Genomic DNA, 21,320 nt, shown 5'->3' with positions numbered 1-21,320 from the left:
ACCAAAACGAAAAAAAAAGCAAAAATGAACCGAAAAAAAAACCGAGCCTAAACCGAGTTTTTTTTTATGAATCGAGGACAACAGCGATGACATTTTAGTTACTTTACATTTTGCGTTTTTGATTTATATTTTGAGTTATTAATTTTTTATTAAATTTTTTGAATATTTTTTTGAGGGGTTTTTAAAACCCTTTGCATTTTAACCTTTACTTGGGTCAAGATGGATTAACTTTATCCATCTTGACCCATACCCATCCTAACCCTCTATTTTAAAAATTCATCCTGACCTAAACCCATCCTAACCCATCATTCAAATCCAACCCAACCCAACCCAACCCAACCCACTCATATTGCCACCTCTAGTTAGAATAGCCTAATCAGACTCATTTTTTTCATCATCAATAACCTATGATTTAAGAAATTTATCTTAAACCCCATTTTTAGCTACACTTAAATAACATCTTCAAATGAAAGATTCTTAACCAATACATGCAAAAACTTGGTCAAACAACTTTCATTTTGATATGCATTCCAATAATAGCTAGGAGTGTACTTACGTACGTACACGTGGTTTCAGTTTGTTATCCGTTAAGTTTGCTACACTAACAAGTGCTTCCAAACATAAATGTAGTAACGTCTAAAAACAGCACTTGCATGTTTCTATATCTCTAGGAATAATGTCTTGATAACAAAATGCTCATGTCAATGTTTATATAGGCAACTTGATTAGATATGTCTAAATTTGGTAATCCTTTCTGGTACAATCATTCACTTTATGTCATCCACCAATGGCTGATATAATACATTTGTTGATATCGTATCACAATTAATATGCATTTACTGGGTCTGGACGATATATATAAGCTTAAACAATTCTGTATCTATATTATATCTTAAAACATTTGAGAACCTCTTCTATGTAATCCAAAAATTAAAATTTAAATCTAGCCCCATTGAAAAGGTCGATTTAAGCTATATATTGATATTTCATGATTACATACGAAAAAGATAATTGTATATTTAAACAAGTTACATGAGGGACAATGATATCAAGGGTTAGTCGTCGAAGTATGGCACATTGGTCACTGTATGCTACATTGGTGTTTTCACTCCCCACCATCCGGTGTAACTTCTCACACACATATATATCCCGCTAGTAATAACCCAAAATTAAACACCAGAGAATATATATTCTGATTATGCATTCAACACTATGTATAATCTAATCGTGACATACAAGTTATAATAAAAGATCGAACTCTTATTTATTGTTTACGTTGTCATGTGTCAAATAGTTGTATCCAAAAGTTTAATAAAATGTAACAATATGATAAAACAGAAACATAAGTCATTTTGAGTTAAGCTGTGTTGATTGGAATAAGAAAAAACGGATGTGAATACAAATGTACGTACACCATAAAAAGCTCCAACTTCTTTCCTAGTTTCACTCTCATTCTCTCCCATCTTCCATTATTATTATTATTATTATTATTATTATTATTATTATATTATTATAGCAGCAGCTCCCTCCATGCATGCACTTCACATTCCATTCCTTTAATCCACTCTCACACAACCATGGCCGACGGCAAGAGTTGGGATGAACTCAAGAAGGAAAATGTGGATCTTGTTTGTTATATATCTTCTCCCTTAACTTACTTTAATAATCTATATATTGTAATCGTCTACAGAATGCAAACATTTTATCGAACTACTAATGCTATGACCGCAAAATCAATTAATATAGTTTTCAAAAGACTTAGTTTTATCCAAAAAAGGGCTAGCGGCACAGCTTGTTGCATGTTAAACACTACAGTGATTAATCGATAACTATTATCCAAAAAAGAATAATTAGATTTTATTGATTTGGTGATATTAAAATTTGTTTTGGTTGGTATGTACAGGAGACTGTTCCGGTTACTGAGGTCTTCGAAACGCTGAAATGTACAAGAGAGGGGCTGACTAGTGAAGAAGGGAACAGGAGGCTTAACATATTTGGCCCAAACAAGCTAGAAGAGAAGAAGGTAAATCGATAACAACATATTGTTTGTCATTTTTTATATTATTGTTTATGAAACTAATGAGATCTTATTAATAATATACTCGAAATTACAGGAAAGCAAGCTTCTCAAGTTCTTGGGGTTCATGTGGAATCCACTGTCTTGGGTCATGGAGGCTGCTGCAATCATGGCCATTGTCTTAGCCAACGGAGGGGTATGTCTGTTACTAGTATTAACTGGTTATTATTCGTTAATATAATATCGTAAGCAAAAGCAAATGAACCAAAACCGGATACTAATGATCACAACATTGCTGATAATCAACTTTAGTTTTTGGTATTATCTTGATGCTATGATGTATGCATATATGCGCCTGATTTAGACGACATAACTGCAGGGAAAGCCTCCAGATTGGCAAGACTTTGTTGGAATCACAACATTGCTGATAATCAACTCCACTATCAGTTTCATAGAGGAAAACAATGCAGGCAATGCTGCAGCGGCTTTAATGGCAGGTCTTGCTCCGAAAACAAAGGTCATCAGGGACGGAAAATGGGACGAACAAGATGCAGCCATTTTAGTACCAGGAGATGTGATTAGCGTCAAATTGGGAGATATTATTCCGGCTGACGCTCGCCTTCTAGAAGGCAATCCTCTCAAGATTGACCAGTCTGCATTGACCGGTGAATCGCTACCCGTGACCAAGCATCCAGGTGACGGTGTGTATTCAGGGTCAACCTGCAAACAAGGTGAAATTGAAGCGGTTGTTATCGCCACTGGGGTCCACACGTTCTTCGGGAAGGCTGCTCATTTAGTCGATAGTACGAATCAAGTCGGTCATTTCCAAAAGGTATTATTGTCACAAAAACCAGATTTATAATATTATTTTAGGCTGATCAAATAGTATTTTGTTAACAATATTTGATGGAATGTTTTGTTAGGCGTTGACCTCAATCGGAAACTTCTGCATATGCTCCATCGCGATCGGTCTCATTATTGAAATAGTCGTGATGTACCCGATTCAGCACCGAACATATAGAAACGGGATTGACAATTTACTGGTTCTACTCATTGGTGGAATCCCAATTGCCATGCCAACTGTTTTGTCAGTCACCATGGCGATCGGGTCCCACAAGTTATCCGAGCAAGGTGCAATCACCAAGAGAATGACAGCCATTGAAGAATTGGCTGGAATGGATGTTTTGTGTAGTGACAAAACCGGCACTCTCACACTCAACAAACTCACAGTTGACAAAACTCTCATTGAGGTTGGTTAAAAGTTTAAACATCAGGGCTCGGTTTTGAAACGGGTTGGGACAATCGAGGCTGACCCGCAAACATTTTTTTGTTCAGGTTTTTCCAAAGGACATGGATAAGGATCAAGTTATTCTAATGGGAGCAAGGGCTTCAAGAGTGGAAAATCAAGATGCAATAGATGCTTGTATTGTAGGAATGCTTTCAGATCCAAAGGAGGTAATAACATAACAACAACAACAACAACAATAATAATAATAATACCTTGAATACTTCTTTTATTATGCAGGCAAGAGCAGGGGTCACTGAGGTACATTTTCTCCCCTTTAATCCAGTGGAGAAACGAACAGCTATGACATACATCGATCAAAACGGAAACTGGCATAGAGCGAGCAAAGGTGCACCGGAGCAGGTACTTAAATAAGATTAAAAGAGTTGTGTTATTTCAATTATATTCTTACTTTTTAAATAAACTGATTTGCAAGGCTTTATGCATTAAAATTCGCTTTAAACGAGTTTCTACATATTTGACCCGTTAAATGCAAAGCTGCATATAACTGTCATTCATATTTCATAATAATCTTTTTTTTTTCATTTTATATTCACATGTCATCTCAAAATATCTCAGATTGTGGACCTATGCAACCTAAAGGATGATGAGAAGAAGAAAGTGTTTAACATAATTGATAAATTTGCTGATCGTGGTCTTCGTTCTCTAGCTGTTTGCCAACAGACAGTACCCGAGAAAACAAAGGATAGCCCGGGAAGCCCATGGATATTTGTGGGTCTACTGCCACTATTTGACCCGCCAAGACACGACAGTGCTGAAACCATTAGACGGGCACTACACCTTGGAGTCAATGTCAAAATGATCACGGGTGATCAGTTAGCCATTGGCAAGGAAACAGGCTGAAGGCTCGGAATGGGAACAAACATGTATCCTTCTTCTTCACTTTTGGGCCAAAATATTCATCAATTGCTGATATACCAATTGAAGAGCTTATTGAGAAGGCTGACGGTTTTGCTGGAGTTTTCCCTGGTAAAATATTATTATTATTATTATTATTATTATTATTATTATTATTATTATTATTATTATTATTGTTTATGTATGCTGCTAACATTTATGATTTTTTTTGGCAGAACACAAATATGAAATTGTGAAGAAACTACAAGAGAGGAAGCATATATGTGGAATGACAGGAGACGGAGTGAACGATGCACCTGCATTAAAACGGGCCGACATCGGTATCGCAGTTGCTGACGCAACTGACGCAGCCCGCGGTGCATCCGATATCGTGTTGACCGAGCCTGGACTCAGTGTGATTATTAGTGCAGTTTTGACCAGCCGAGCAATCTTTCAAAGGATGAAAAACTACACCATTTATGCTGTCTCTATCACCATCCGTATTGTGCTCGGGTTCATGTTGATTGCACTTATATGGCAATTCGACTTCTCGCCTTTTATGGTTTTGATTATCGCAATCCTTAATGATGGAACTATTATGACTATTTCTAAAGAAAAAGTCAAACCTTCACCGCTCCCAGATTCATGGAAGTTGAAAGAAATCTTTGCTACCGGGGTTGTTCTTGGCACTTGAAGAGGTAGGTCCCAGCAGAGCCTAGTTGGACCCGCAAGACTCACCTTAAACAGGGAAGTCTGCGCAGAGACCAACTGGATCCGCAGAACCAACCATGCTCAGAGACGTGACGTCCTTACACGCAGTACGCAAGCTGGTCCCGCAGGAAATGCCTCCCAATGGTGAAGGACTCCGCCTGTCCCCGCAGCCTCGGATACAAGCCATTAGGGAAGGCCACCCGCGCAGCATGGCTACACGCACAAGGCACTTAGCTCTCGATCATTCAGTGTCACCTGAAGGAATGAGCCAAGCCGGGAGCAATCCCGCACAGAGGCGGGAGGGGGAATACTCCCGCCCAAATAAGCCAGTCCGTATACTGAAGGATCTTTTACTGTACCTGACGAGGTATGGGCGAAAGATCTGATCAGAGATACGACAGCTCACCGATACAGTATGGCGAGCAGCATGCTCCTGTACTGTATCACTATTAGTCGCTGCCTACTCACCAACTACTGTCATACCACGTGCATAGCCGGCAGTTGGTGGAAAGGAAATAGTACACAGCAGGCCTGGTCACTATCAGCCGCTGCCTACCCACCAACTACCAGCAGGGCACGTGCGTATGCTACTGTTGATAAACAGGAACATTGTAGCAGCCGTCCATACCTCCTTGGAAACCTACCTTCGGCTATAAATACCCCAAATGGTATGATCATCTGATCACAACATTACATTATCTTATATCATCATAATATACCTGATATCTGCTCTAGCAATCTCTTAATATACTTTTATATTTAAAGAGCAATCTAGTCTGATTCTCACGCCGGAGGGTGGTCACAAGGAGGAACCCCCCCCTTTCTCAGTGACGAGCTCACGGTGTCTGTTTTGCAGGTTATCAGAAGAACCATCTTCCAAGGGTCTAACCCCTCGTGGGAAACAGCTATCCAACCCCCAGGTTACCAGTAATCTGTCCGGGGTCCGGTTAGTGTTTCTTCATTGGCGCCATCCGTGCATAAAGCTAGAACTTTATTTTTCTCCAGTTTTTTCAAACTTCTACAAAGATGGTTAGAGAAATTCCGGTAACCACAACCCCAGCTACTAGGGGGAATACCGGCAACACAGTTTTTACGAACACTACCCCGGCTACCGAAGCCGGGGCAAGTGAAGTAAATTTTACGAACACTACCCCACTTACCAAAGCTGGGGCAAGTGCAGTAAATGATCGCCTACTGGGATCCACCGATACCCAGTTTGAGAAACGAAGACTCCCCCGCCAGACTCTCGATGAAGTTAAGGCATGGGCGGAGGCACGACAAAAGGAATTCCAGGCTGAGTTGGACGAACGCTTGCGTTCCTTGCAACAGGCCGACGAATTCGAGTACTGGGAGGATGACTCGGAGGAATCCGACTCCGACGCGAACCCTCGCCATAGGGCAAAAGGGAAGCGTAAGGAGACGGAATCCCAACCGAAAAGGCATTTTGGACAAGCCTTCAAACCAAAAAGCACAGGTGGAAGTCCACGAGACTTCTCCAAAACGTTCAGACCAAACGTTGCAAATGCAGGAATGTCCAAGTTTGCAAGGGACATTGCGGAAGCAATCGCCCCAAAGAGTGCCAAACAAATGCCTAACATAGGCACATATGACGGTTTATCTGATCCAGACGATCATTTGAACAGGTTCATAGCAGGGGCAACCGTCAGCAATTGGACGGAACCCACGTGGTGCTACATGTTCCAAATGACGCTTGTCGGGGCTGCTAGAGCTTGGTTTGATCGTCTACCGGTCAACCACATCTACGACTGGGCAGACTTCCAACAGAAGTTTAGCCAACACTTCAGCCAGCAACGGAAGTATACCGAGGAGCAATGGACAAACCTCAAATGCATACGAGAGGAAGATGAATCTCTGCCAAACTTCATCACTCGCTTCAACTCAAAGAAGCTAAGTTTGGGCAATATCAGCGAAGATCTTGTTCGCGCTGCCTTCATCCAGGGCGCACATGACCCAGAGCTCATCCGCACCCTAACGGGTAAAGATGGCATGCCATCCACATGGGATGGCATCATGACAGCAGCAAAACGCTATGCGGAAACAGAGAAGCAACTGGGTAGAGATCTCCCACAGAGCACAAACCTCTACACTCAGAAGACGAGAGAAGACAACGTCCTCACCGCCAGACTAAATAAAAAGCGAAAGCTAGGCATTTGGCAGTCAAGGGTAAACTTTGACACCTCATCCGGCTTGCAACATCGAGTGGGCGGAAGGGATAATGTACGGTCGCACCGGAACTCCAGATGGACGCCACTCACCAAAAGCGTCACTGAGATATTCGCCACTGAAGAGCTCCCATGGCCAAAGCCTCCAATAATCCGACATCGTCACGATGCTGATCGGAGCAAATACTGTGACTTCCACAAGACAAAAGGCCACAACACTGAAGAATGCATAGACGTAAAGGACATGGTCGAAGCATTTGTCAGAGATGGGACGCTCGCGCACCTCGTGGCACAATAAAGGCTGAGCAGGCGGGTGCGTATAGAACCTCAGCTGGGGAAGACACGAATCAATTCCAGCTTCAAAATCGAGACTACATGCTGCGTAAAGAACGAGATCCCGAACCAGGTGCGTATCGGCTCGATGGCACTCCCATCCCAACATGGAAGGGAGCTCATTTACACAGTCTGCATGTAAATCAATTCCAACTTGTAAAGAAAAGGCCAAGAGCCACTTCTAATGGAAATGATTCTCTTTAAGAACATCGAAGCTGATGATTTTACATTCATACTTTTCTGAACACTAATATGCCGGTTTTCACCGCATAATTACGTGAAGTCATTGCATGGGAAGGCGGTCCTACCCGCACGAACCCAATAACGTGACAAACCTTCACGCAGGTCAGTTTGGGAAAAAGTTCAGCACCCAAAAATGAAAGTGCCGGTCTATCCGCATGAATCATTAAAGGAAACTGAATAATAACCTATCAACAACCGCGCGTCGAACGGTTAAACTATGCAACACCGGCGACGGCGTTCACATTACGTGAAGTCGTTGCGTGGGAAGGCGGTCCTACCCGCACGAACCCAATAACTTGACAAACCTTCACGCAGGCCGGTTGAAGGGGAATAGTTCAATTATCCTATTAAATGAAAGTGCCAGTCTATCCGCATGAATCATGAAAGGAAACCGAACACTAACCTATCGACAACTGCGCGTCGAACGGTTCAAAACAAAATCCTCAAAAGGTGAGAAAAACCTACACGCAGGTCAGATAAGGGTAAAGTTTTGCCATCCTACTAAGTGCAAGTGACGGTTCTACCCGCACAATCACGAAAGAGGAAGCAAGACTTCCTATTATCAACCACGTTCAAAGGTTAACTTATCTTAACGCCTTAGAAATTTCGAAAAGGAAAACCTACACGCAGGTCAGATGAAGGTTAAAGTTTAGCCATTTTACCAAGTGCAAGTGACGGTTCTACCCGCACAATCACGAAGGAGGAAGCGAAACTTTAACCCATTATCAACCACGTTCAAAGGTTCTTATTCTAAACACTTGGAAAATTGCTAATTTAAACTAAGTATGCAAGTCATAAGTTTATAAAGCAATGAACCCAAAGAAGGAAATAACAATCTTATACGCAAAAAGATTAATATTTCAAGAATATATTACAAGAATGGCCGGGTAACTACCCGCCTAAAAGAATAAAACTATACAAGTCTTAGCAATGGGAAGGGATCTTCAGGATCAAGCTTCAGGGCCGCTTCCACTTGGACCCGCTCCGTCAGAAGAACGGGGTGGTTCGAGGAACGCTTTGAGGACAGCTAACCCATCATCAGCAGCAGCTACTTCGTCCACCTTTTCCACCACTGGATGCGGGAAGGCGGCGTATTGGTTCAATGCTTGGTCATAAATGGCTTCGGTATCCACATCGAACAAAGGGAAGTTGGAAGGCGGGACGCCTTTCTCAACAAACCCTAGACCAAGCAGGAAGCCGGCCTTTTCCCCATCCTCATGAGAAGCGTTGAGGGCTGCGGTCATAGCATCATCGTAAGAGGTCTCTGAAAAGACCCGACGCACAACCTACAAAGAAAAAATACAAGTATTAGAACCTTTTCTTACAAAAGAAAAGCGAGAAGATAAAGCTAAACATACCTGAGGCAACGCTTCTCGAAGAAGCCATTGGAGGGCAGCTTGGGCTTCGTTATGGGCGCGTTCGGCTTCGCTCTTGTTAAGGTTGGCAAGTAAAACTTCCTTTGCGGCAGCCTCTTCGACGCCCTTAAGCTTCCGCTCGGTGTGGTCAAGCACCCCTCTTTGGTCCAAGATTTCCTGGAGTTTCTTGGCATCTTCCATTGCCAAGGCATCATGAGCGCGTTGGAGAGCCTCTAATTTGGCCTTAAGCTCCTCATTCTCCACACGCAAAGGCTCAGCAACGGCTTCAGCCTTGGCAGCCCTCTCGTTTGCGTTTCGCGCAGTCTCCCTGGCCAGCCGAAGCTGTTCATTCACAGCTTGGGCAGCCTTTGAGCGGGCCTCGAGTCGCGCCTGAACTTCAACCTCGAGGGCCTTGAAGGCCTTCTCCTTGTCGGCGGCAGCTGCCGCCAGCTGTTGGTTCTCCTCCCGGAGAGCACGCGCCTCAGATACGTCCTTGGCGCGAGCTGCTTTCAACTTGTCGTTTTCACGACAAAGCAGCTCGACGCGCGGCTGCATCCGGGCTTGGAGAACCCGAAGCTCATTGGTTAGCCTACCCTCCTGGTAGCTAGCCATGGCTTCCCCCAACGCACCATGAGGAGCAGCGTGGCGAGCCCAGTCCACGCACTCCACAGGGGTACGAAGGGTTGTTCCTCGGCGTATGTTCCATCGCGGAACATACACTTCATTGGAATCCGACACTGCAAAAGAAACAAAGGCAGTAAGGAAAAGATGATAAAAAACATAAGGGAAAAAGAAAAGAACCCTACGCACCTGTAGGGTCAATGACAGGCCGATAGCCGCCAAACCCATCACCTGAACCTAAAGGAAATCCATCCAACAGGTCAGGCAGACGGGAAGGGGGCAAAGATCGGCGGGAAGCCCTGCGCGTACCTAATGGTCCGGCCGTAGGTGCCGGTGGCGCGGGCATGGTGGCAGCCGCCGTGGTCGCCGTTGTGGTCGCCGCCGCGGTCGCCGCCTCCTCAGCAGCAGCAGTAACCGCCGGCTCCGTGAAGGATGCTGTAAAAATCGCACTCACGGCCGGCGGCGACGTCATCTCGGCCGGAACAGTTGGCTCAAAGGAACGAGCAACTGGACCAGCGGATGTAGGCGCAGGCGCCTGGGTCGACGCCTCAGGAAGGCTGACCGAGCCTACCGTCATTGGCGGGGAGGTACTCCCCTGCGCTTCACCCCGGAATGCGTCAACATCCACGCCTGCACAAAGAAGAAAGTGTTAAATTTAAGAAGTAATAAATCTGCAAAGACATTATCATTGTACTTACGGGTTTTCTTGACCCTGAACGTACGGACGGGCGGGGAGGAACCCGATGGAGCCGGCCTCTTGGTACCGGTCACCGTCGTCTTCGTTGGTTCTCCGGAGGTAACGGTCGTAGCCTCCGGAACAGTGGTCTTCTCACCACCGGGCTTCCCCGCCACCTCTTCACTATCTGACTCCGAGTCAGATAGAACCACCGGACCAGCCGTGGAGGCCTTCTCCTTCCCTTTCCCGCCGGCAGCAGCTTTCTTCTTCCGCACCAATGGAGGAGCATCTGAGGATTCCTCAGAAGAAGACAGGTCAAGAATTCCAACAGCGGGTACAGCATTGAGAGATTGAGGAAAGAATATCGCCTTACCTGGCCGACGGTGGCTCAGGATCTCGTGGCCCAGCGGATAGACCTCCACAAAACGATCCGCCGTTTGCTCCAGGATGGGCAACTCGCCCTCGTCCAGAGCACGAGTACCCATCCGCGCGGGACTGTCGGTTTCCCGCGGGAACAGAAGCGACTCCAAATTATTTCCCTCTGAAAGAAAAGAAACAGTTAGAAGACAAACTTGTATCAAAAAGAAAGACAAGACATACCATAGGGAATAGAGTTCAAACCGTATTCGAGAAGGATGGGAACCTGGGACGCATCCTTCCACACCCGGCTCATCCCTAACATGACCATCCCGGACTCCGCAAACCGGTAAACCGGAGATTGGATCCGGGATATCTTCGAAAACCATTCCGCCTCCTGGTAGTTGGGGGCGTGAAGGCTCGGTATCGCTTGGCCATTTTTAAACTTCATGGCAAGGGGGATGGCGCGGGCAGAAATGTAGAAGAATTCCTGCTTCCACGCGCGAAGACTGCGCTCGGTGTCGCAAATCTTCAGACCCTTAATACGGGTCGTCAAGGTGTACCACCCCTGGATGCACCTCCAGGTATAGAAGGTCATCAGGCGGTCCACATGGGGCTCGATGCCCAAAATCCGGCACACCCACTCAAAATGGCGAATCTTGGCGATCGCCATGGGGTGCAGCTCGGTCAAATGAACACCGTGCCTCTCAAGGACACGGTAAACAAATTTTGTCAACGGGAATCTAAGATTCCCATAGACAAAAAATGCAGCATAAACCCCGATCTTGCCTCTGGGGGCATCATACACGGTCTGGTGGGATTCAGGAAACTCAGGCTCGAGATGATCGAGCATGAACTTCCTGACAACATACCGGTACTGATCGCCGGGCAGAGCACACTGGCACTCGCCAGCAGTACCCCTGTCGTCAGCTATAGCTTCAGCATCACGAGAAGACATCTTGCAGAGAAAGAAGAGAACGATTTCGAGAGAATGCTCGATTGAATAAAGGAGTATTCGCCGGAAATCGCCTTAAAGATGAAGAGAAGAAGTGAAAAGTGTGAATTACCCTCTCCCCCTTTATATAGTAATCGCAATTAATGCGGTGAATTTAATGCGGAGGAGAGAGAAATCGAATGTGCAATGAAACTATGACACGTGGCAAAAAGCAAGCTGGCAACAGCTGTTGAAAGGACGTGTGCCAGTAATTTCGCGGCCACGCGCCCGAAAAATCGCGCCCACGCGCCTGAAAAAGCGACTGGAATGACCATGTTCTGTCACGTCACCATAACTTCCTGCACGTCCTGACACAGTCAGAAGAAACCGTCGCACGACGTTTCAGAGGTTTGGACTGTTCTGATCTTTTCACCAACTCTTCGAATTTCAAAATTCAAAATTCGAAAATATTAAAAAGTAAGCGGGAAAATACCCCTTTACCCCTTGGCAAACAAGTAACCGTAAGACGGATACGGGTACAGTGTAAAGGCAAAACCCTTCACATACCTAGCACCCGCAGGGAATTGAAGCCAAATAAACCTTGGCAAACAAGTAACCGTAAGACGGATGCGGGTACAGTGTAAAGGCAAAACCCTTCACATACCTAGCACCCGCAGGGAATTGAAGCCAAATAAACCTTGGCAAACAAGTAACCGTAAGACGGATGCGGGTACAGTGTAAAGGCAAAACCCTTCACATACCGAGCACCCGCAGAGAATTGAAGCCAAGTACCTCGGCAACCAAGTAACTATAAGATGGCTGCGGGTACAGTGTTCAGGCAAAACCCTTCACATACCTAGCACCCGCAGGGAATTGACGCCAGGAATACCTTGTAAGTAAAGTAACCGTAAGACGAGCGCAGGTACAGTGTTAAGGCAAAACCCTTCACATACCTAGCGCTCCGCTGGGAATTGAAACCAAGAAGGATCTTCTGGGCAATGCTTGCGGAAACGGAAATAACATCCCCGCATAGCGGGAACGTCGAGAACTACGTTGTTTGAAGCTCCAGGATGGAATTGGTGGTCTTAACATAATTGATCACTATGTTCAAAACTACCAAAAACCTCATGGAAAATCCATACAACTGGGACTCAATGCTCCTGACTTGCGAGGAGGTTACAGACCTACCCGCATCATACCCAAAGACCAAGCAGGAAACTCGGGCATTTCTGCAAGTGACAAGGACTTCCGCGGAAAGAATCCCCATGGAAAACCTTACAAACCCCTTTTCAAAACCCTTTGCTCAAGTCCAAAAGTTCACCTCACTTTATTAAACACTCATGAGAAGAACATCGGACTGGGGGGAACTTGAAGAGGTAGGTCCCAGCAGAGCCTAGTTGGACCCGCAAGACTCACCTTAAACAGGGAAGTCTGCGCAGAGACCAACTGGATCCGCAGAACCAACCATGCTCAGAGACGTGACGTCCTTACACGCAGTACGCAAGCTGGTCCCTCAGGAAATGCCTCCCAATGGTGAAGGACTCCGCCTGTCCCCGCAGCCTCGGATACAAGCCATTAGGGAAGGCCACCCGCGCAGCATGGCTACACGCACAAGGCACTTAGCTCTCGATCATTCAGTGTCACCTGAAGGAATGAGCCAAGCCGGGAGCAATCCCGCACAGAGGCGGGAGGGGGAATACTCCCGCCCAAATAAGCCAGTCCGTATACTGAAGGATCTTTTACTGTACCTGACGAGGTATGGGCGAAAGATCTGATCAGAGATACGACAGCTCACCGATACAGTATGGCGAGCAGCATGCTCCTGTACTGTATCACTATTAGCCGCTGCCTACTCACCAACTACTGTCATACCACGTGCATAGCCGGCAGTTGGTGGAAAGGAAATAGTACACAGCAGGCCTGGTCACTATCAGCCGCTGCCTACCCACCAACTACCAGCAGGGCACGTGCGTATGCTACTGTTGATAAACAGGAACATTGTAGCAGCCGGCCATACCTCCTTGGAAACCTACCTTCGGCTATAAATACCCCAAATGGTATGATCATCTGATCACAACATTACATTATCTTATATCATCATAATATACCTGATATCTGCTCTAGCAATCTCTTAATATACTTTTATATTTAAAGAGCAATCTAGTCTGATTCTCACGCCGGAGGGTGGTCACAAGGAGGAACCCCCCCCCCCTTCTCAGTGACGAGCTCACGGTGTCTGTTTTGCAGGTTATCAGAAGAACCATCTTCCAAGGGTCTAACCCCTCGTGGGAAACAGCTATCCAACCCCCAGGTTACCAGTAATCTGTCCGGGGTCCGGTTAGTGTTTCTTCAGCACTTATTTAGCTGTTATGACCGTTGTTTTCTTCTGGTTAGCAAAGGAATCTGACTTCTTTACGGTAACATAAACCGTTGACTGTTTACATTATTCACAACTATCATAATTCAGCTATAATTAATGATGTTAACAAATGATTGTGTTTACAGGTGAAATTTGGTGTGCACCCGATTAATGACAATGAACACGAGCTAATGTCTGCACTTTACCTCCAAGTCAGCATCATAAGTCAAGCACTCATTTTTGTTACAAGATCAAGAAGCTGGTCTTTCGTTGAACGCCCCGGTCTTTTACTCCTCACTGCCTTCTTTATTGCTCAACTGGTGAGTTTATTATTAGTACAGTTGGGAAATCGGGCGGGCTGGTCAACAAGTCAAATTATTTATGAAAGTTTAGTTTCCTGTTTGATGTATATACAAGTGATAATGGCTTTGCTGTCACAATCCACTGAGATTCGGCTCTGCCTCGCTCAAAAAACATCTATAAAACTTTAGTTTCGTATTTCAAGTATACATATTTTACATCAAGAACTCTAACTAATAATCATTTGATGTAGATAGCTACATCAATCGCTGTGTACGCGAATTGGGACTTTGCGAGAGTTCATGGGATCGGTTGGGGATGGGCCGGTGTGATTTGGCTATATAGCATCATCTTCTATTTCCCGTTAGATATCTTCAAATTCATCATCCGGTTTGCCTTGAGTGGCAAGGCATGGAACAACATGCTCCAAAACAAGACCGCTTTCACAAGCAAAAAGGACTATGGACGGGGCGAGAGAGAAGCCCAATGGGCCTCGGCCCAACGGACCCTGCATGGTCTCCAAGCACCATCCGCCAACGAAATCTTGGGTGACAAGAGTGACTACAGGGAGTTATCAGAACTTGCTGAACAAGCAAAGAGGCGCGCAGAGGTTGCTAGGTAAGTTTTGTTTCTTAATGTGTCGGGTCAAGTTAGTCGTGTTGGGACAAATAGGTAGAGACTTGGCTCATAATGCAGTCTTCATTTACAGGCTAAGGGAGCTTCACACTCTGAAAGGGCACGTGGAGTCGGTGGTGAAGCTCAAGGGTCTCGATATTGAAACGATTCAACAACACTACACGGTTTAAGTGACCGGGAAGGCAATTTTGGAGAAGAACATAAATAAGGATTAGGAAAGCATGATTTCGAGAAGGTCTGTTTTTCACGGGAGATCGTCGTCATCATCATCATAATGGAGATGCGCGAATAAGCCGATAAAGGAGATCAGGCTATACCTGATCTGCAGTTAGGCAAATTCAATGTGCTACTCTCTACTTAGATCTCATATTCTTGTCCAAGTCTAACATTGTATTTGATTTATTCAGTCTTAATTCTATTTATTGCCTCAAAGTTTACCTATTATATTTCCCTTTAGTGCCATAAAAACCAATTAAAATATTTGAGATCAATGATAAGGATTTTGTTGACTTGGTGTAAAAGAGTAGACTTTGATGTAACACATTAATCTCTCTGTTATATATAAAAACTCTTCACATCACTATTTTTACACACTTTAAACGTCACCTCATCATCATCTTAATGGCCATATTTATTAAATAAATAAATCAAAATTATATGCATTTCATTTTTAAACAAACTTGTCGACTGTAATATATACTTAAGTCCGAAACTTAGCGGTATTTATAAACTGTTGAAACCAACAGAACCACCCAAATTGAAGCAAGTCAGCCTGTTTGAGATCCAAACAGTTAGGTTCACTTGTGATGGTTTCAGCGGCTCGCTTCTGTTTTGAACTTGGAACTTGGAACCAACCCTCCAAACCGTACCCTTCTTTTTTTTTTAATTATTATTATTATTATAACTTTCAAAGATATCGTATGTATTATAATTTATAACTATGAATCATCTTTATCATTTTAACACAACTATGAAAATAAATTGGTTCACGACTTCACGTTGTCAAACCGTTAAATCGACTGGTCACCTTACCCAGCTGGTTTAGTTGTTTTCTAAAACTGTAATCAACAGTATAGCCCAGAATTTTCATCAAAACCAACCGAGGAAGAACTTAAACACCGGTTAAACTAAGTTGGGAAAACTTTTCGGTACGAAAGTATTCGATTTTCTATTACATTAATCCTTATTGACTCACTTTCAGCAATTAATTTTATCAGATAAGAACTCCAGAAACTAAGGGACACCCTGCCATTCATGCTCACATCCATTCAAAGGTACAGATATTTATGCATAAAGTACAAAATATCATCATAGCAATTCATAATTCATGTGAAAGTGTCACACTATTTCCGGGTTGCTACATTAAATTTCATAAACAAAAGTACACACATCATTGCATGTGTTACAACCCACATAGCATGCAGCATCTAGCAGCCAATAATTAATTAATTATCAATAACACTACCAATCAAAATGCAGATGTGTTCCATCTATATCCCTCCAAAACATGAAATTTCCATACATGTCCAAAACATGCTTTAACAACATTGTACTTTGTGCATCAAACATGGTACTTTGGAGTTAGGATATGTATTAGTTTTTTAAGTTTTGAAGGGATATAAAGTGCATCCTAAAAACAGCAATCTATATACATTAAACACGAACTAATCAAGATTCGGTTGCTCTTAACGAACCTCCAAGCTCGATAGGTACAAGTGGGATTAACGAATGCAACACGTCGGTAATAAGTGGCCGGTAACTTGGCTCGGGTTGAACACATAGCACAGCTACAGCAGCAACCTGTAAGATTTAATTAATATATTAAACATATATGAACAAAATAAATATTATATATAAATTGTGATAATAGAATTGTATTAACTTGATACAAGTGCTTCAAGTCCATCGTATCTCTAATCACAGGATCAACAATATTTGGAAGCTTTGATCTGTCAGTTAGTTGAGGCATTGCCTGTTCACATAATGCATTTTGTATTTTAGTTATTTTGATATATTGGTTTTGGTGACAATTTGAATAAAAATGATTGAATTATATCGTATACCCATGTGACGATTGATTGACATTGAGACGGTGACATTTTCTCCACGGGTTTTCTCCCTATCAAAAGCTCCAAAAGTACGACTCCAAACGCATACACATCGCTTTTATCAGTAAGTTTACCTGTAAGGATCCATTGTTTTATTTTTATATAAATAATAAAAATTTCAAGAAATTGTCAGCACAAAATAAAGTATTGCTTACCATCCAAAAGATACTCGGGAGCTACATAACCTAATGAACCCGAAAGCTTTATGCTGTTCTTGCCATGAATCCCACCCGTGATAGCTAGTCCAAAATCAGAAAGCTGGAAAAAAAAAGTCAAACAAAGTCAAAAGCCACCCAAAGTGTATTCTAATAAATAAAGCCATCAAAGTATTACCTTAGCATTGAAACTGGAACCCAGGAGAATGTTTGATGATTTCAAATCTCTATGTATCACAGGCGGGGTACAACGCTCATGAAGATACTCTAGTCCTCTATATTGAAAGCATATAAAAGACACATTATTAATTAGCAAGAATCACCAAAATTAAAAAGAAATTTTATTAGGATTAAAGATGGCAATTTCAATTCGTTTACTTATAAATGGGCCGATCAGGACAGTATTTTATCTCAAACGGGTCAAAAAGTCAAATAAAAAACTATGCACACAATTTGCTAAATCAGTATGTTTAAAGATTTGGATTATTATTGTAATACATTGTTTTTGTAGTCATGGGTAGTGCATTCATGATTTATATCTAAGTTTCCAACAACGGGACAGCTTAAATTTACCTTGCAATATCAAGTGCAACTTTCATTCGCTGCTGCCAACTTAAACTAGTTCCATGAGACGGACCTTAATCGTACCAAAAACAATTATCACAAAAAGGTAATTTATAAGCAGTCAACATTTTTAGAAAATTCTATTATATTCAGAAATGATAGACAAATTACCATGCAACTGGGATTCTAACGAACCGTTATGCATCATTTCATAGACCAAAAATCTGGTCTCACCATGTATGCAATAACCCAAAAGATTCACAATGTTCTGATGCTGAATTCTGGTTAAACAACTTATCTCATTCTGAAAAATGCAAATATGACATAATTTATAAAAATTCATAGAAGGTTTATCATACCAAAATGTAACAAACTTTCATGTTTTTTCTCATCACGTAGGGCTGTAAACGAGCTGAGCCAGGTTGGGCTTGGCGGCATGGCTCCTTTATCTTATTGAGCTGAAATGTTAAGCTTGAGCCACACGTGGCTCATCGAGCCAGCTCGTTTATTCAAAAATAAGTTATATATGTACAGATTGATGTATAATAAATAGAAAAGAATATTATTTTTTTAGCATACACATAATGCATAATTAATAAACTATAAAATTTATTTTATATATATTAAAACTTGCACTTTACTTATACAATTTTGTTTAATGTATTAGGTATATATTTACGGAAGAATTATTATATATAAAAATCAATAATATATATCATGGTTACACATAAAAATAATTTAATAAAAATAATTATAAATGTGTATAAATAGAAATTAAAATACGTGAAATAATAAACAAGCAGGGTTAATTTGAGCTTTAATTTAAACAATCCAGCTAGACGAGCCAAGCTCTTTGAACAACCCTAACCATGTGTAATGAACTATACTTTTATCATTTGATGCAACAAACATTTATTACTTTACCATTTGATTCAACTGACCGGCTAAAACCTGCTCATTTGGTCAATTGCATCAAATATGTTTGTAACACCAAATGAAAAAAAAATAGTTCATTACATACAATGACAAAAAGTTGAATTTATTGAATTAAGTTCGTTTAGAGGCAACATTTTGAAACTTGAAAACTTACCTCAAACCCTCTATGAGCATCTGGTCCTGAAACATGGATTTTTTTAACAGCTGCAAGAAAATGATCATTGAAACAGGCTTTGTATACACTCCCAAATGCACCATGCCCTATGATATTGTCTTCATGAAAATTGTTTGTTGCCGACACTAACCACGCGTATTCGATCACGGTTACCGAACCTTTTTTTACCAGTCATTCTCAGAGGGTTGAATTTATCCAAAATTGGACCCAGTGACAACCCTTTTGAAGCATATATGAGTATGCAAAAACACATATTAGATCAAGATCAAAAGTGTGTTCAGTGTTTATAAATATTGTTTTTTTGAATTTGTAGGTGGTTTAGAATTTACCTAATTATTTATTTAGGAGTATGATTAATGGACGTGTGAGTTAGCCGTACCAAAAATTATACATCTTTTTCCTAAAATAAACCAAAAATTATGCATTTTGTTTCCCTAAAATAAACCAAAAATAATAATATTAAAATTATAAATTAAAACACAAAATATTTCTAGACTCCAAAATTTAAAAAAAAAAAAGAAAAAATTAAATTAAATTAAAAAAAAACTTATAAATCCTAAACCACCAAATAATCCAAAAAAAAAAAACCCCTCATATAATCCAGGAAAAGAAGAGAGACAAAAAATACCTTGGTTTTGTTGGGATTTTTCAGTATTGGATGCTTTAGAGTATTTAAACCTATAGATCCATAAACATGACAAGAAAATCAAAATTGCAGCCAGAGAGTTGAGGCAACAATAATGCTACAAGAATCTTCTTATTCAAATCTTCATGGTGCACCACTTTGATTTCAGATGATCCGCGTCTATCAAACAAACTTGATCAACATTCACAAATCAAAAACAAAAAAAAATTACTCATTGAGGCATTTCATCAAACAGTTGGACTGCATTAAGCTCGAATACCAAAATCAACACCAAAGCTCTAAACCCACTTGGGTTCATTCAAAACAGTTTGAAAATGCATGTGGGTGTGTAAAATCATCAAAATTGAGACTGAATTTGTTTGAGTACCTGGAGGAATAGCTTCAATTTGAGTGGGAAATTGAGAAAATGGGGGTTTTTTCTGGGTGGAAGAAGAGGGTGAGCCAGAGGGGGAGGGTGTGGAGGAGGAAAGACGCATGGATTGGTGCAAGAGAGAATTAAACCCAGAATGGGTATGATGAGCAGAAGAAGATTCATCTCCATTTTTATGCAGACAAATTGTTTCTTGAAAGAGAGATGAAGAAGAAGGAGACAAGGATATTCCCAAAATTCAATGTGTTTTTTTACTTCGAAATCAAATTGGATTTTCAATTTTTGAAATTGAAATGATTCCAAGTCTCTACTCTAAAGTATTAAATGCAGCATTTTACGTTAAATGAATATAATATGATTTTATTAATATGATTTTTTTTAAATAAAAAATCAGTAAGTATGATATATTAGAGTTTTTTTCTTTAAGATATTACCCGGCATCCTCATAAGCCTCGTATAGGTTAATATAAGGTATATCTATCTCAATATGATTGTGTCACATCTTGTATGGAGGCACAATATGCCTCGTATAGATTTATGCGAGTCATATAGACCTTAACCACCTTCAATACGTCTAGTATAGATCTTATGGGGTGTATACGCCCTAATTTTTAAAATGTCAATACGATGTTGTCACGTCTTGTCTGGAGGTTGTGTTATATGCACCATATAGACCAATATGCCCCCCTACATGACATGTTTGAATATTTTTTTGGGCAAACGTGGTTAGATTTTGAGAAAATAAAGACTATAGACGTTAGCAAAAAAAAAATTATCTGCTTATACAAGGAGTATAGACCTATACACACCGTATGAGCTTGATTTTGGTCGGGAAGGAGTGCTGTGTGACCAATACGCAAGCCCATTCCTGGAGCTATACGGCCCATTATCATCCTATACAATACGTATAAAATAAATAAGGGTAATAAAATTGTGGTTTAAAAGTGTGTGTATAACTATTTAGAAAAAACTTAGGTAAATTATATTTCAAAATATTTTGATAGAAAAAAAACGGTACACCAAATCTTTTATAACATCAAATGTATATAAACTACTCAAAAGAAAGAAAAAAAATGGAAAACCGTTCATATGAATTATATTGTAGAGCTTCTAGAAGGAGTTTGGGCTAGCAACGGCTAGTTAAAAGCGTCACGCTGACTGGCATATGGATAGTGAAGTTTTAACATGCTCATCCTTAACTAGTGTGTTGTGTTTTAATAAGATATAGAAAAAAAAAGTGATTGGCTGAAATGGGGTGAACCTTCCTTTCTAAGCCCTCTTGGGCGTTAAAGGGGATGATGGGAGATGTATGGCGCCAACATGTTTAGTTGGTGTTATGGTTTGTTTGTTTGTTTGTTTTGTTTGTTTGATAACTAATGATATGGTTCATGTCTCTTCGAATTATTTATAATCATCAAGTCATGATTAACCATGGAATTTGTTCAATTATTGAATTTTTGATTGGATAGCTAGATATCAATAATGATTATGATATGTG

General features: G+C 41.5%; 2 pseudogenes across 2 annotated transcripts; one reads left to right on the top strand and one right to left on the bottom strand.

The window, feature by feature from the left end:
• Positions 1 to 1,577: 1,577 nt before the first annotated feature.
• On the top strand, positions 1,578 to 15,129 carry LOC143560391 (ATPase 9, plasma membrane-type-like; annotated as a pseudogene). The gene is made up of 13 exons (XR_013140112.1): positions 1,578 to 1,628; positions 1,904 to 2,023; positions 2,115 to 2,213; positions 2,397 to 2,849; positions 2,941 to 3,267; positions 3,353 to 3,472; positions 3,543 to 3,665; positions 3,882 to 4,292; positions 4,397 to 4,858; positions 13,938 to 13,990; positions 14,079 to 14,252; positions 14,486 to 14,850; positions 14,942 to 15,129. The product of XR_013140112.1 is annotated as an ATPase 9, plasma membrane-type-like (transcript).
• Positions 15,130 to 16,222: 1,093 nt separating this feature from the next.
• On the bottom strand, positions 16,223 to 19,993 carry LOC143560392 (putative receptor-like protein kinase At1g80640; annotated as a pseudogene). Its single transcript, XR_013140113.1, has 10 exons — positions 19,817 to 19,993; positions 19,435 to 19,603; positions 18,786 to 19,037; positions 17,867 to 17,999; positions 17,705 to 17,768; positions 17,310 to 17,406; positions 17,132 to 17,234; positions 16,932 to 17,050; positions 16,751 to 16,840; positions 16,223 to 16,668 (listed from the first exon to the last, which is right to left on the bottom strand). The product of XR_013140113.1 is annotated as a putative receptor-like protein kinase At1g80640 (transcript).
• Positions 19,994 to 21,320: the final 1,327 nt, after the last annotated feature.

This window comes from Bidens hawaiensis, unplaced genomic scaffold (genome assembly GCF_021521415.1).
Source record: "Bidens hawaiensis isolate Kalapana, Puna unplaced genomic scaffold, B.hawaiensis_p1.1 tig00020328_1, whole genome shotgun sequence".
In the NCBI taxonomy this organism is placed as follows: domain Eukaryota; kingdom Viridiplantae; phylum Streptophyta; class Magnoliopsida; order Asterales; family Asteraceae; genus Bidens; species Bidens hawaiensis.
This window is presented reverse-complemented; position numbering and strand designations above follow the sequence as displayed.